The 12104-nt window shown below is 44.5% G+C and overlaps 1 protein-coding gene and 1 long non-coding RNA gene across 3 annotated transcripts in view; one reads left to right on the top strand and one right to left on the bottom strand.

Moving 5' to 3' along the window:
- The window catches only part of TLN2 (talin 2), a 313576-nt gene extending 303834 nt beyond the window's left edge, over nucleotides 1-9742 (bottom strand). Inside the window, exon 1 of one of the 2 annotated variants that reach the window (XM_019504368.1) lies at nucleotides 9668-9742. The gene's annotated coding sequence lies outside the window, so the exon portion shown is untranslated. The remainder of the gene's footprint in view (nucleotides 1-9667) is intronic. The other variant, XM_019504369.1, reaches the window with a different exon arrangement.
- The window catches only part of LOC109288689, a 13665-nt gene continuing 11230 nt past the window's right edge, over nucleotides 9670-12104 (top strand). Inside the window, exon 1 of the long non-coding RNA XR_002095208.1 lies at nucleotides 9670-9752. This is a non-coding gene — a long non-coding RNA (uncharacterized LOC109288689). The remainder of the gene's footprint in view (nucleotides 9753-12104) is intronic.

Genomic DNA, 12104 nt, shown 5'->3' with positions numbered 1-12104 from the left:
GGAAATAAAGAACACAAAAATTGAGATTAATCTTTCACATCACCAAGCAAACTAGTGGTTACAAATGGGAAACTGCCCAACCTCAAGAGAAGTTTCAATTTACTATGGCTCTCCCACTTGCTTATTAGGTCCTGCGTCACATTTATGTTCTTATTTGAAATACCCCTCTGTAGGGAATGCAAACCATAGCAGTTGCTATACCTCAGCAGTAAAGGGCATCTTTACATGTGCTCTGTTGGGGGGGGGGGGCGGCGGAAGGGAATACTTTAATTAAAGCAGCTCTGAGAGTCACTCTAATTAAAGCACCTGCTGTGTCTCCTGCATTCAGCGTCCCACTCTTCAAAATGGTGGCAGGGGAGTTTTAATTAAAGCTTGTTCAATGAGCTTTAGTTAAAATGCCCCTGCTGCCATTTTGAAACACGGGGACACTGAAAACACAAGATGCAGAGGATGCTGGAGAGTGCTAATTAGCACACACTGGCAGACTCAATCAAGTTTGCTCCAACACACTGTAATTACATCACGTTGGAGCAGCGTCCCTGCACGTCTACAGGCACCTAAAGATATCAACTAAAGGTAGAAAGCAACATCTGTGAACTGGAGGCACTGGGTCCAATGGATAGTGTCCTGGACACTATCCTGGCAGAATCAGGAGGCTTGGGTTTAGCCATCAGTCCTCTGTGAGATCTTGGGCAAGTCACTCTAATGTCTGTGATCCCTTTTCTACTTTCATTTTTTGTCTGATGTCTATTAGGACAGTTCTTTGGGGCAGATGCTCTCTAGTACTACATGTTGTATATAACAAAGACATAACATGGTGATCTCTGCTGGGTGGTTTTAAGCACTGTTGAAAAACCCAGCAAAATATCTAGGTTTCTTAATTTCTTAATACTATTTACTAAGTTGATTGGAGACATCTAATGAAAGGTCAATCATGTACCTGCAGGAGTAGGAGAATTTCCCTCTGCTCCCCGTGGCTGCCCCAGGCTATCTCAGACTCCTAAGGCAAGCAGCCAAGGGGTTCGGGAGGGAAAGAATTCCCCTTAGCTCCCCGGTGCTGCCCCCCGGCTGGGGTGGGGGGAAGACCCTCAAGGCAGGGGCTCCCTGGTGCCCCAGTGCTGGGCTGCACAGGCAGACACCTGACCTGGAGGACTTTTCCCCTTCCTCCTGTGGTAGCAGCTGAAGCAATCAGCAGCTGGGAAGGGGAAGGAGGAGAATTCCCTTTGCTTCCCCAGGCCTGTGCCCACCTGGCTAGGGGGACCCCCAGCCAGGGTGGAGAAAGCCCCCTGAGGCAGGGGAGCCCTGGTGCCCATACCCCCAGGGCCTTGGGAACTCCTTTGCCCTCTCTCATGTGGCAGCAACTAAGGCAAGCAGCTGTGCAGGGGAGAGCGAAGTGGCTGGTTTCCCAGGCTGTACCCTGGGGAGGAGGGAGGGACAGAGAAAGGCTGCCAAGGGTCAAAAAAAACCCCATCAGAGGGGTCTTCTCTCCCCCTGCATGTTGTGTAGACCCTGGGCAGGGAACGTCGGAGGGTCTGTTCCCTGGTCCCCTGCCCCCCATGGCCTGACAGACACAGGCAGGAAGCAGGACAGGGAGCAGAGAGGTGAGGCAATCCCTGCTCCACTGCAAAAGATAGCACAGTCCAGGGCTGCCGGGAGATTGCGAATTAACTTGAACCAGGAAGGAATCTGGAACAAAAGTTCTATAAACTGGTTTGACCTAAATCAGTTAAGTCTGATATTACATCCAACCAGGTTCATCTTAAACTGGTTTTGGCCATTTTGAAAGCAGATTATGTGCACTGAATTTCTGTTGTTACAAGTTTAAATCAGTTTCCGATCACTAAAACCAGTTTATGTGCAACAGTTTATCTGTCCCTAGTCACAGCTCCCCAGCATCCCAGGATGTTTTGGATGTCCCCACAACCTGCGCCCCCCCACAACAGGGTGGGCAGGCTAGCCCTGGCCTAAGCTGTGTGCTCCAGCCAAGCAGGGAGGTGTGCTCTAGTGCACCCGCCTGGGCCACTGCAGGCATGTGGCTGCATTTTTGGAATCAGAAGTGATGTTTGTTCACTTGCTTATTGGTTCAATCTATACATCATAGACTAGCCTGCAAAGATTGAATCAATTTAGCCTCAGGCTTTCTGACGGTTGGTACTTAGCCCTGGTGTTTGGGCCCAGTATTTGCCTTTGGAGTAAAATTTGCTTTTGCACCATTACTTCATGCATGACATTATAGGTATTGTTTTTGTCATGAAAAACAACTTAACTATTGTCATCAGTATAAGGAAAATATTAAACGATAAAAACACTGTAATGGTGCAGATGAAGCAGCTGACAGTGACATTATTAGTAAGACTTGACTCCACTGACTTCAATGATTTAAAAATTTGCATACTTTGATGTGCTCTGCAAAAACTGCTTTGTATTTAGAAGTGATACTTTGTAAGATGAAATGGATATAGGAAGAACCACCTTCATATTTAACAATGTTTACTGTCTTTGAAGCAAAGGAGTACACTTTGAACTGAACCCCTGGGTATTGCTTTAAGCACATTAGTGCAAACGTCCTTTAAGTTACCTGACAGAAAGGTGACTGAGTATTGGTGGGAAAGAACAAAGCAGCCTGCTTAAGTTATCCTATGCTAATATCTTGCCTCTCTATTCTTCAAGTGGATTATATAACATTAAAAGCAACCATGAGATATGGGATCCCACCCTCTTATAAAGATCTTGCACAGCCAAGGAAACTGTATCCTGATCTGCTTACAATATATTGCTTTACCCATTCCTGAGGAGGGTGCAGAGGCAACACTAATATCTAGATGTTACTCCCACAGAGACATTAAGGTAATTTTTTTACTATTACTAATAAACATTTGTGCCCATGCTCTTACAAAATCATTTGGGCTCCTTCGGTTTAAACAGTATCCACATACGTTGACAGGAAATACTCCAAAAAAAAAAGTTCCCCATTCAGATTAACATTTCCCACAATCAGTTCTCTGCATGGAACTTCTAAAAACCTTGTTTTTTGCCAAGTCAATTGTTTCTTTCAGCTGTCAGACAAACAAAATCTTAGCTGAAGCCATCATTTGATTTCTCATATCCAACTTCGCTGAATAAAGTAACATGAGCTACCATCCTTTCCAATGCACATGGTTTCTCTATTTCTGGCTCCCCCTCAATGGAAAAATAAGAGATCAACCTTTTTCTATTTCCCTACTAATAGTTATTATCAGACCCTAAATTACATGCAGCCAATTCAGAAACATCCTTTAAGTCAATATTTGAGTCTATTTGATGACGTAAGCCATGTTATTGTAGAACAGCATTTATCTTACATTGCACTTCTGCCCAGGTTCTATATGCATATACTGTAATGAGGAAAGTAGGGTGAGAAGTTTTTGAACTTTGGTTATGCCAAGGCTGTCCAACTTCTAAGTATCTGGGGGTCAAATGCCAATTGTTGTCATATTTCTACAGTTAACCTTTCTGAAGCAACAGGTGACCAGCACAGGTACCTCCTTACACAGGACTTGTAAAGGAATGGAAATTAAAAAACAAAATGACCATCTGATTTATTGTAATATATGGGTTCAAGGAGCTGTGGCTATTCTCTCCAGACTGGAGTTACCAACTTTAGGAGGCGATTCCATAATTCATAGACTGCAACGCCCAAACATGAACACCATAGTCAAGATGGTGAACCCCACTTCCCCCCAAAATTTGGGTGCACTTTTCTCCTGAACTACTAGGCAAAAACCAGAGTCAAAATGGTCCAATGATTTCATTCTGAAGATAACTTTGCTACAGTTCACTGACACATTCAGCCACTAACACTACCAGAGCAATATCACTGTCAGAGCAGAGAGGTATCTTTGTGTACTTTGAGTGATTCATTCATAGATCAGGCCAACAAGAACAAACTGAACATATTTCCTTGGGGTAAATTTCCGCTCTCAGTTCAGCAGCCAAGAATAGTCCCCAAAGCACCTGCTCTGACTCTTTATTACAGCAGCTACCAATCCAATTCAGCCAACTGTATAGCCAGACATCATTAGTATAAATATAGTACATGATAATCATTTTAATTAACTTTTAATATCAAAAGCTAACTAGGTTTTTATCCCTGTTATTTGACATTTTTCAATGAAAGGGTCAGCTGAACGATGCAACTGAGGTACTGGGTGAAAAATTATCAAACATTTAAGAGTGCCTATTCTCTGCAATTCACACACACAAGGCTGTTTTTTCTGCAAGTTTAGTATAAACACCAAGGATGCTCTATGTAAGTCACTGTTAGCCATATAGTACAGCTGAATTACATACCAACACACAAATTTCTACTTCCTCTCAGAAGCTGAGACATCAGTTAACAACAGGAAACTAAAAAACAGCTGAGGGTGCAGCAGATTTTGATACAGATTCACAGAAGTTTTAGGGCTGGAAGGGACCTGGTAAGATCATCAGGTTCAGGCCCCCTGCTCTGGGCAGGAGAGACGGCTGGGGTCAAATAACCCCAGCAAGGTGTGTGTCCAGTCTCCTTTTGAAGATCTCCAGGGTAGGTGCCTGCACCACCCCTGCTGGGAGTCTATTCCAGAGTCTGGTCACATGAACCATTAAGAAGTTTCTCCTTATATCCAGTCTGGAACCTTCTTCTAGGAGTTTGACTGTTGCTCCTGGTTTTCCCCTGCGGCACTTTGGTGAATAGTTGTTAGCTTAGCCCCTGATGCTCACCCCTGATACAAGCTGCCACCAAATCCCACTGAAGCCTTCTCTTCTCCCACTGTCAGCCTTTCCTCATATGGCTTGCTCTTCAGGCCTCTAATCATATGAGTGGGTCTTCTCTGGACTCTCTCAAGCTCTCTCCACATCGTCTTGAAGATACCTACCTTCACAGCAGATCAAGTCTGAACTCAACAGTTAAATAGTTGTCTAAATACGACAGGAAAGACAAAGCCACTGTAGTGATGGATATTTGATTCACCTCCCCTAAGATCCTCACCTCTGTGATTCCATAAAAGTCTGTACTGATTCCTCTTCAGTATCTACAGGAGATCACAGGGACAGTCCAGGTAGTGCCACACGCTTAGCTGCAACACTATGCTGATAACAGCCAGGGTGGAAACAGATGTTGCCTTCTGTTGCTTTTGTGCCTCCATAAAATTTCTTATGGTGGCACGTAGCCCAAGCAAACAGATAACCATGCCCTTCATGGCACCAAAAATAGTGGCCACAACAAAGGTGATATCAACTTATACTGCTCTTCAGTAGTTGATGTCTGCTTACTTTATGACGTGAGAGCATGGGTAGCTCAGAGCTGCCGTTCCTCCCCAGCCATCCTGGGCAGGGGCTCCACGGCCTGATCCTGTGCCCCTTGGGAATTCCCGGGCAGGATTGGGCCCTTCAAGCCCTGGGAGCACCTGTTCAGCTTTCCCTGCTTCCTGAGATGTGCCCCCAGGATCTCCTGGGCATGCCTTAGTAAATGGGGAAAGTAAGAGTTTCCCCACTTACCAAGATGCATTCTAGGAAATCTGGGGTATACCTTGGTAAGTAGGGAAAGCCAGGCGGGTGATCTCAGGTCTTGAGAGGCCCAATCCTGCTTGGAAATGTCTACAGCATGAAGAACTGGGCCCCTCAAACCCTGAGAGAACCCATCACCCATTGTACTGCAACATCTATGGACAGGACAATAGGTGACGTGCGTTTCACCCAATGAAGCTGATCAGCTATGCCAAGACACATCTGCTTTACTTGACAAAGTCTATTTCCACCCTCAAGTCCACATATCATTCTGGACCTATGCAACTGCTGATAGTGCTAAAATACATATAAACAAAAAAAGATTAGCTTTTTGGTGAAGAGAGTTCTTATGCAAGCTGAACCCAGGTAAGATTGAAGTGATGCTGACCAAAAAGTAGCCAAAATATGATCTCTACCTTCCACTTAATGCATGTAGCTTACATTTAAATTGCTACAAAGCCTCAGGGTTTTCTCTGACCCTCAGCAAAGCTGGATAAGCAGCGAATATTGATGTCTAAAAATATCACTTTTTATCTCTAGCTCACTAGAAAACATTATCCTGTCCTCTCAGACAAGGACCTGATCACATTGATCCACGCATTTATCATCTCCAGAGTGAGCTGTGCAATTAACTACATCTGAAACTCACTGGAAGACAACACAAAAGCTCCAAGCAGCACAACATGCAGCAGCCTGTCTTTGCCAGGACATCAAGCATCTGGTCTTATCCTTTCAATGGCTCCCTCATAGCTGCCAAGACCAGCATAAAATATTGATCTTAACCTTCTAAACAAATAATACATTTGTTTTCTTTCAGAAAAATTAATTCCACACAGCTTCTATCAAGCAAGTTTTTTGACTTCAAGGCTTAGAAACAGTAAATTAAATGGGAGGAAAGCAAGAAAATGTTAATTAAAGTGAACTTTATACACTCTCTCTCTCTCCATATTATTTCTATGAATTTATTATACTGCTGCAATATGTAATTTACTCTGACTGTACTAACACTCCAATTATACACCCTTCTCTTCAAGGACTTCACAGCAAAAAAATACCTTTGGACTCAGATTAGCAAACAAGTCATCTTCTTTGGACTTTTTGATGACAGTTAACACTCAAGGCTGAGTATCAGGTGGGATCAGAAAAACGTGTGCCTTCTGGCACCACTATGTTGTAAAACATAGGCCCTGATTCAGCAGCACTTAAAGATGCATGTCCTTATAAAAGCCAATGGGACTTCAGCATATTCAGACAGGAATATGCCATTTGTCAAACGCCATTGATTTCACCATGAATTTGGCATTAGCAGTGCTTTAAAGCAGTGGAGGCCAACCTTTCTTGTCAGGCATACTACAAGGTAAGCCCTGCACCTTCCCAAGTGCTCCTCTGATTCCCTTCCCCAGCCCAATCTGCTGCTCTGCTTTCTGTTCCCTGCCCCCTATGTCCCACACAGAAGCTGCTCCATGCCACTTGTGGCAAGCATGCCACAGCTTGGCCACACCTGCTTTCAAGCTTTCTGGTCAGTTCATGTGGGAACAGGCTATGCTTAATTGTTCATAACTAATTTAGACTCATTACCTTGCTAATCAGAACCTTTCCTTAGCTGTCTGCTCCTCATTAAGGCTCAGTTCGCTGAGAGGGCTTTACCCTTCTAAAAGAAGGTAGGACGTTATTTAATTTTATGGTTGCTAAAAGTTCAGCACTGACAGCAGTTGAGTTAGGGTTACCATGTATCCGAATTTTCCCAGACATGTCCTCTTTTTGGATCCTCTGATCTCCATCTGGGCATTTTTTTGAAATCTGAACCAACGTCCAAGATTTTGCTGTGCTCTGCCGGTAGGAGCAGGTGGAAGGCAACTGGAGGTATGGGGCACCATGTGTGTGTGCACACAAACGCACATGCCCAGCACGCAGCCAAGCAGAATGGTGGGAGCAGCCTTGGGAGCTCGATGCAAGTAAATCTATGTGGGGCAGGGCTGGAGGGACAGAGCTTGGAGACTGTCCGGGCGGGGGGGAGGAAGAGAGAGTGTGTGTGTGTGAAAGGAGGGGGCAGGGGGCTGATGCCTGGCAGAGCTGGGGGAAGCTGTCTGGGTGTTGGGGCTGGGCTACGGCAGGGCAGGGCGGGTACTGCCTGCTTGTCGAGCAGGGGAAAGAGGCAGGGGGTCCTTTGGGGTCAGTGGGGAGCTCTGTGGCCAGGACAGAGGCACAGGGACCGGTGCCCATGCTCACAGAGATGGGGCAGGCAGATGCTGCCTGGTGGGGGGAGAGAGGCTGTGGCCAGGCTGCCTGGTGCAGTATGGAATGCCCAGCAAGGGTGGAGGGTGCCCCAGGCCTCCCCTCCTCTTCCCTCCCACCCGTTCCAGGGCTGGACTTGCTCTGCTGATGCCTGCACAAATCAGAGTTGTAGCACTCTGGCCTGGTTGGGATGGGGGCAACTGGAGGGCTGTGGGGAACAGGGGGCTGAAGCTTGGGAGTGAGAGGCTGGGGTGGGAGGGGAAGGGGGAGGCGGGGCTGGGCCTTAAGTAGCTCATCCAATCTGGAAACATGAGCGCAGGGCCCAAACCAGCATGCTATGCTGGGTCCAACCATAAGCAAAGGCTCCAGAGCTGTGCAGCAAATCTAGGACTGCATGTTGGCTCTGGAGCCATGTGCCAGGTCAGACATGATCCAGTCATGGGCCAACACCACACATGATTCTGATCTGGCATGCAGTTGGGGAGGGAGGGATCCCCAAAGATCAGAAATTTGGAAGAGGGGTGTAGGGAGCATGGGAAAGAAAGGGAGTGAGCACTGGCAGCATTAATTGCCATGGCTCCCCACAGCCATGGCAATTAACGCTGTTGCTTTTTCACCTCAAGTCCTTCCCTGCTGATTTCCAGACCTGTGGGGCGTACTCTTCTTTTTATATTATGCATACCACAATCTTCCCCAGATGATCTGGGGGGAAATATGAAGGTAATATGCATATTATGCAATCAAATATGGTATTTATTTGGATACCAGGGAAAGATCTAGCCATTTCCTTACTGCTGGGAGAATCTACTGTATTAACCCAAACCCAGTATGACTCTGAATTTAAGTTGATCCCCCAAGAATTAGATTCTATATGTGGAAAATTTGTAAATTTGCTATAATTTTGCATGTATTGAATCTAATTCTTGGTGGGTCATCCTAATTCATCCCCCCACTGCTGCAAGAGGGGAAAACAGTGGCAAGGAGGGTGGGGGAGGCAGTAGCGGGGCAGATGGTAGGGGGAGGCAGGTGCAGGGGGTAATCAAGCAGCTTGACCCCTGGCCCTAGTCCCCTCTCCCCCTGCAATTCCTGACAGTTTCAGCCCTGGCTCCAGGGCCCAGAGCCTACTGGAGCAGAGCAAGGGTAAGTAGCAAGGGAGGGTGGGGACATAGGGGCATAGAGGTGGAGGGGAGGTTGGGGGGACAGGTAGCAGCTGAGGCCCCTCACTGCCTTGTATCTGAATCCAAGACAAGACACTTCCCCCTACATGTCAAGGGGGGAAACCTCATCCTGAATTTAAGTAAATATGGTACTTCCTAGGTGTTGACCTTCAAGAGAAGCATAGGGGGTTACAGTTAAAAATAGTAACTCTGTTGGTCAGTGATCTCTCATTCTCGCTTACTTCCCATTCGTGTAATGTTTCTTGAAGCTGTCAATGTTTATACACTCTTTTTTATGGTTTACGATACGAATAACACATTACAGCGTTAAAAGGAGGCAGTGATTTACTATTTGTCAACCAGTCTGTGTGCATGTCCTTACCCAGTAAACTAAACCACAGCCCTTTTCAAGAAGGAGTAAACCACCATTAGTTTACATATCACTTACTGGAGGATAAAAGCATGTATATAGGCAGTTACTGTGGAGCAGTTGACATGCAATAAGTCTCGGGCCTCTTTTAAATCAGTGTAATTTGTTTGTCTGCCCACAGACCAAGCTGATTTCTGTGTTCATAACCACAGCCTAATGTAGGTTCATATAATTCTCTAAAGAAAATACTATGCTGACTGATGACAAGAGGCAGTAGATAAAATGAAAATGAAACATATAATTTAACCATTCTGCATGTTAATAGGACAACTATTAAACTACTCAAACTTAAAAAGAAAGTAGATGTAAAGAAAAATCTTACCTTAAATTTTAAGTTTATTTATTCACAAATAAGTTTCTCAAAAAACATGGCTTGATCATGTAGAATGCTTCCAGTAACTGGATCTGTAACATTAAGAAATAAACAAGTTACTTACTTATTCCCAATCCATTCATTTCTTTAAAGTGCTCTCTCCACCACATTTGGGAAGGAAGTAACTCAGGAAGTTATGAGCTTCCTTTTCTCCATGTGAGTCAGAATTTACAATGCCAAAAAGAATGGCTTGGATACAATTTAAAGAGAATGAAATTACATTTAGCCTTCCACAACACACGTGTACTTGTATTTTAAAAGTGAATGTTGGAAGAATTGGTTAAAAAGAAATATCTTGAAACCACTTGTCCTCAAGGAGGAGTTACTGGAGAATAAGCTACAGTGTGATTTTAAAGCTCTATAGATATTATTCTATACTAAATCTCTACATAAACTTTTTCTGCAATGAAAAAGTTTAGGTACTGTTAGGGAGGAACACCTGTTCAGCAAACAAGCTTTTCTAGGTTATTTTCCCCTGAAAACAAGCACTTACTGAGATTACGGTTTCAGAAAAATAACAATGCTTCAGGAGCTAGAACAGATGTTGTTTTCTGTGAAAGACAGAGGAAACAGAGTGCATTATATTGAAACCAGGGAAAAAATCTTCTTTCCTAAAGCAAAACTAAAATTGGCATGCAACTTTGAATCACTTACAGCATGCACATAAATATACTACAACTTAGGCAGACGTGGTTCATTGGGTAAATCCAACACCTTTTATTAAGCCAACTCAAATAGTTGGAAAAATTCCGCCTTGCAAGCTTTCAGGTACAAACAACTTTCTTCAAGCAGAGGAAGTGTCACTTAGTTAAATCTTAAAACTTAGTATTTTCTGTTAGAGAAGTAACATTACAGTAAGATGTTTTTGCTGTTCTCCTCAAACACAGCAATAAGAAAGGACAAGCCTGAAGGGTCCTGCAGTGTCAAAAGGCTCTCAGGTGTACTATGCACACAGAAAAGCAATTCTTTAAAAACACATTTCCTTATCCTCGCCCTTAGTCTCAGTCCTAGAGTTCCTGCACTCTACACCACCATACAAATAAATAAATAAATGAACAAACATACATCAGGAAGTCACTGTTCTACATTTTAGTCATCTAAGTTTGAGCCTGATTTGTATTTCACTTTAGAAAGGATCGGGATTGTATTGCTTTACTTCAGTGGCCTTCCTTTACTGTAACTGTATGGCCAAATTCTCCTAACACTGACACTGCTTATGGTGATCATTTGCAGGTATAAATTATACCATTTCCTCAAAGCAAATAAACTATATTGGCAAAAAGGCCTACACCAAGGAAACAGGTTAGATCTGAAACACACAGCTACTGGATTCTGGCCTGCTGAATGGGAGCTTCAGTGGCACTTAGTAGCTAGACCCTTTGCTTGTACCATGCTGCAGAGTGGCTGGATGCTTTGCTCATGCCACGTCCCAGCTGGGCAGCAGAGAGAAGCAGTACCCTCCAGTTGGCACCATAGTGTTCCACTCTCCACCTCATCCCACTGTCCAATGAGGGGAAAGGAGGGGAAGGGCAGGCATCCAACTAGTGCTTTCCTGGGTGTTTGGTTCTGTATGGGACTGAAACCCGCAGTATGCAGCACTTCAGGACTTGGAGCATGTGCGCCCACACCCCTGACTGACAGAATTTTCTCTAATTCCAGGATTTTCACTAGCATAGCTAACTGGTGAGGCAAGAGATGCGATTTGTCTCCTTCCATAGTTTGAAGTAGCCCAGAGTAGACCAGAGATGTTAGCAAAAGCATCCTCCCTCACCCTTCAGAGCCTAGGGTCTACGTTTAGATCTGTCCGATTGGAGCTTTAATCCTTTTAAAGGTCAGGAGATAGCCCAAGATACCGCTGTGCCTTAACTAAACTTTGAGTACTGATCAGAGTAAAAGCAATGTAGAGCTATTTGTGCACAGGAAAAAGAATAAGCTACACCAACATAAGCCAGTTTAATACTAATATAACTGCATTCACATTAAAGTTTGTACTAGAGCAACTGTATGATATTTTTTCTTTAACGCACAACTCTAATTGAAACATTTACACTAACTTGACTTTCAAATACAAACCCAACCTATGGCAAAACAGCAAGAATGCGTAATTACTAGAGGTGCACTGATACATTGGTTCATATTGTATTGGCACCAATAAAAAGAAAATTGACATTATTGGCAAGGCGCTTTTTTTGGCTGATGTGTCCAATAATGTTGCCAATAAATGCCACATACATGCGCGCAGCCACAGCGTGCATACAGCCAGGAGTGCAGCCCAGAAGCCTGGAAACCAGCATCTGGGTGGTAAGTCTGTTAGGGGGAAGGGGCATGGGGGAACAAAGGAGTATGCAGGGGGCAGACAGAAGCCCCCATGGTGAGGGAGGGAATG

This window comes from Gavialis gangeticus, unplaced genomic scaffold (genome assembly GCF_001723915.1).
Source record: "Gavialis gangeticus isolate Ggan-Ray unplaced genomic scaffold, GavGan_comp1, whole genome shotgun sequence".
NCBI classification, from domain to species: Eukaryota; Metazoa; Chordata; order Crocodylia; family Gavialidae; genus Gavialis; species Gavialis gangeticus.
The sequence above is the reverse complement of the archived record's forward strand: the minus strand, read 5'-3'. Positions and strand labels throughout refer to the sequence as shown.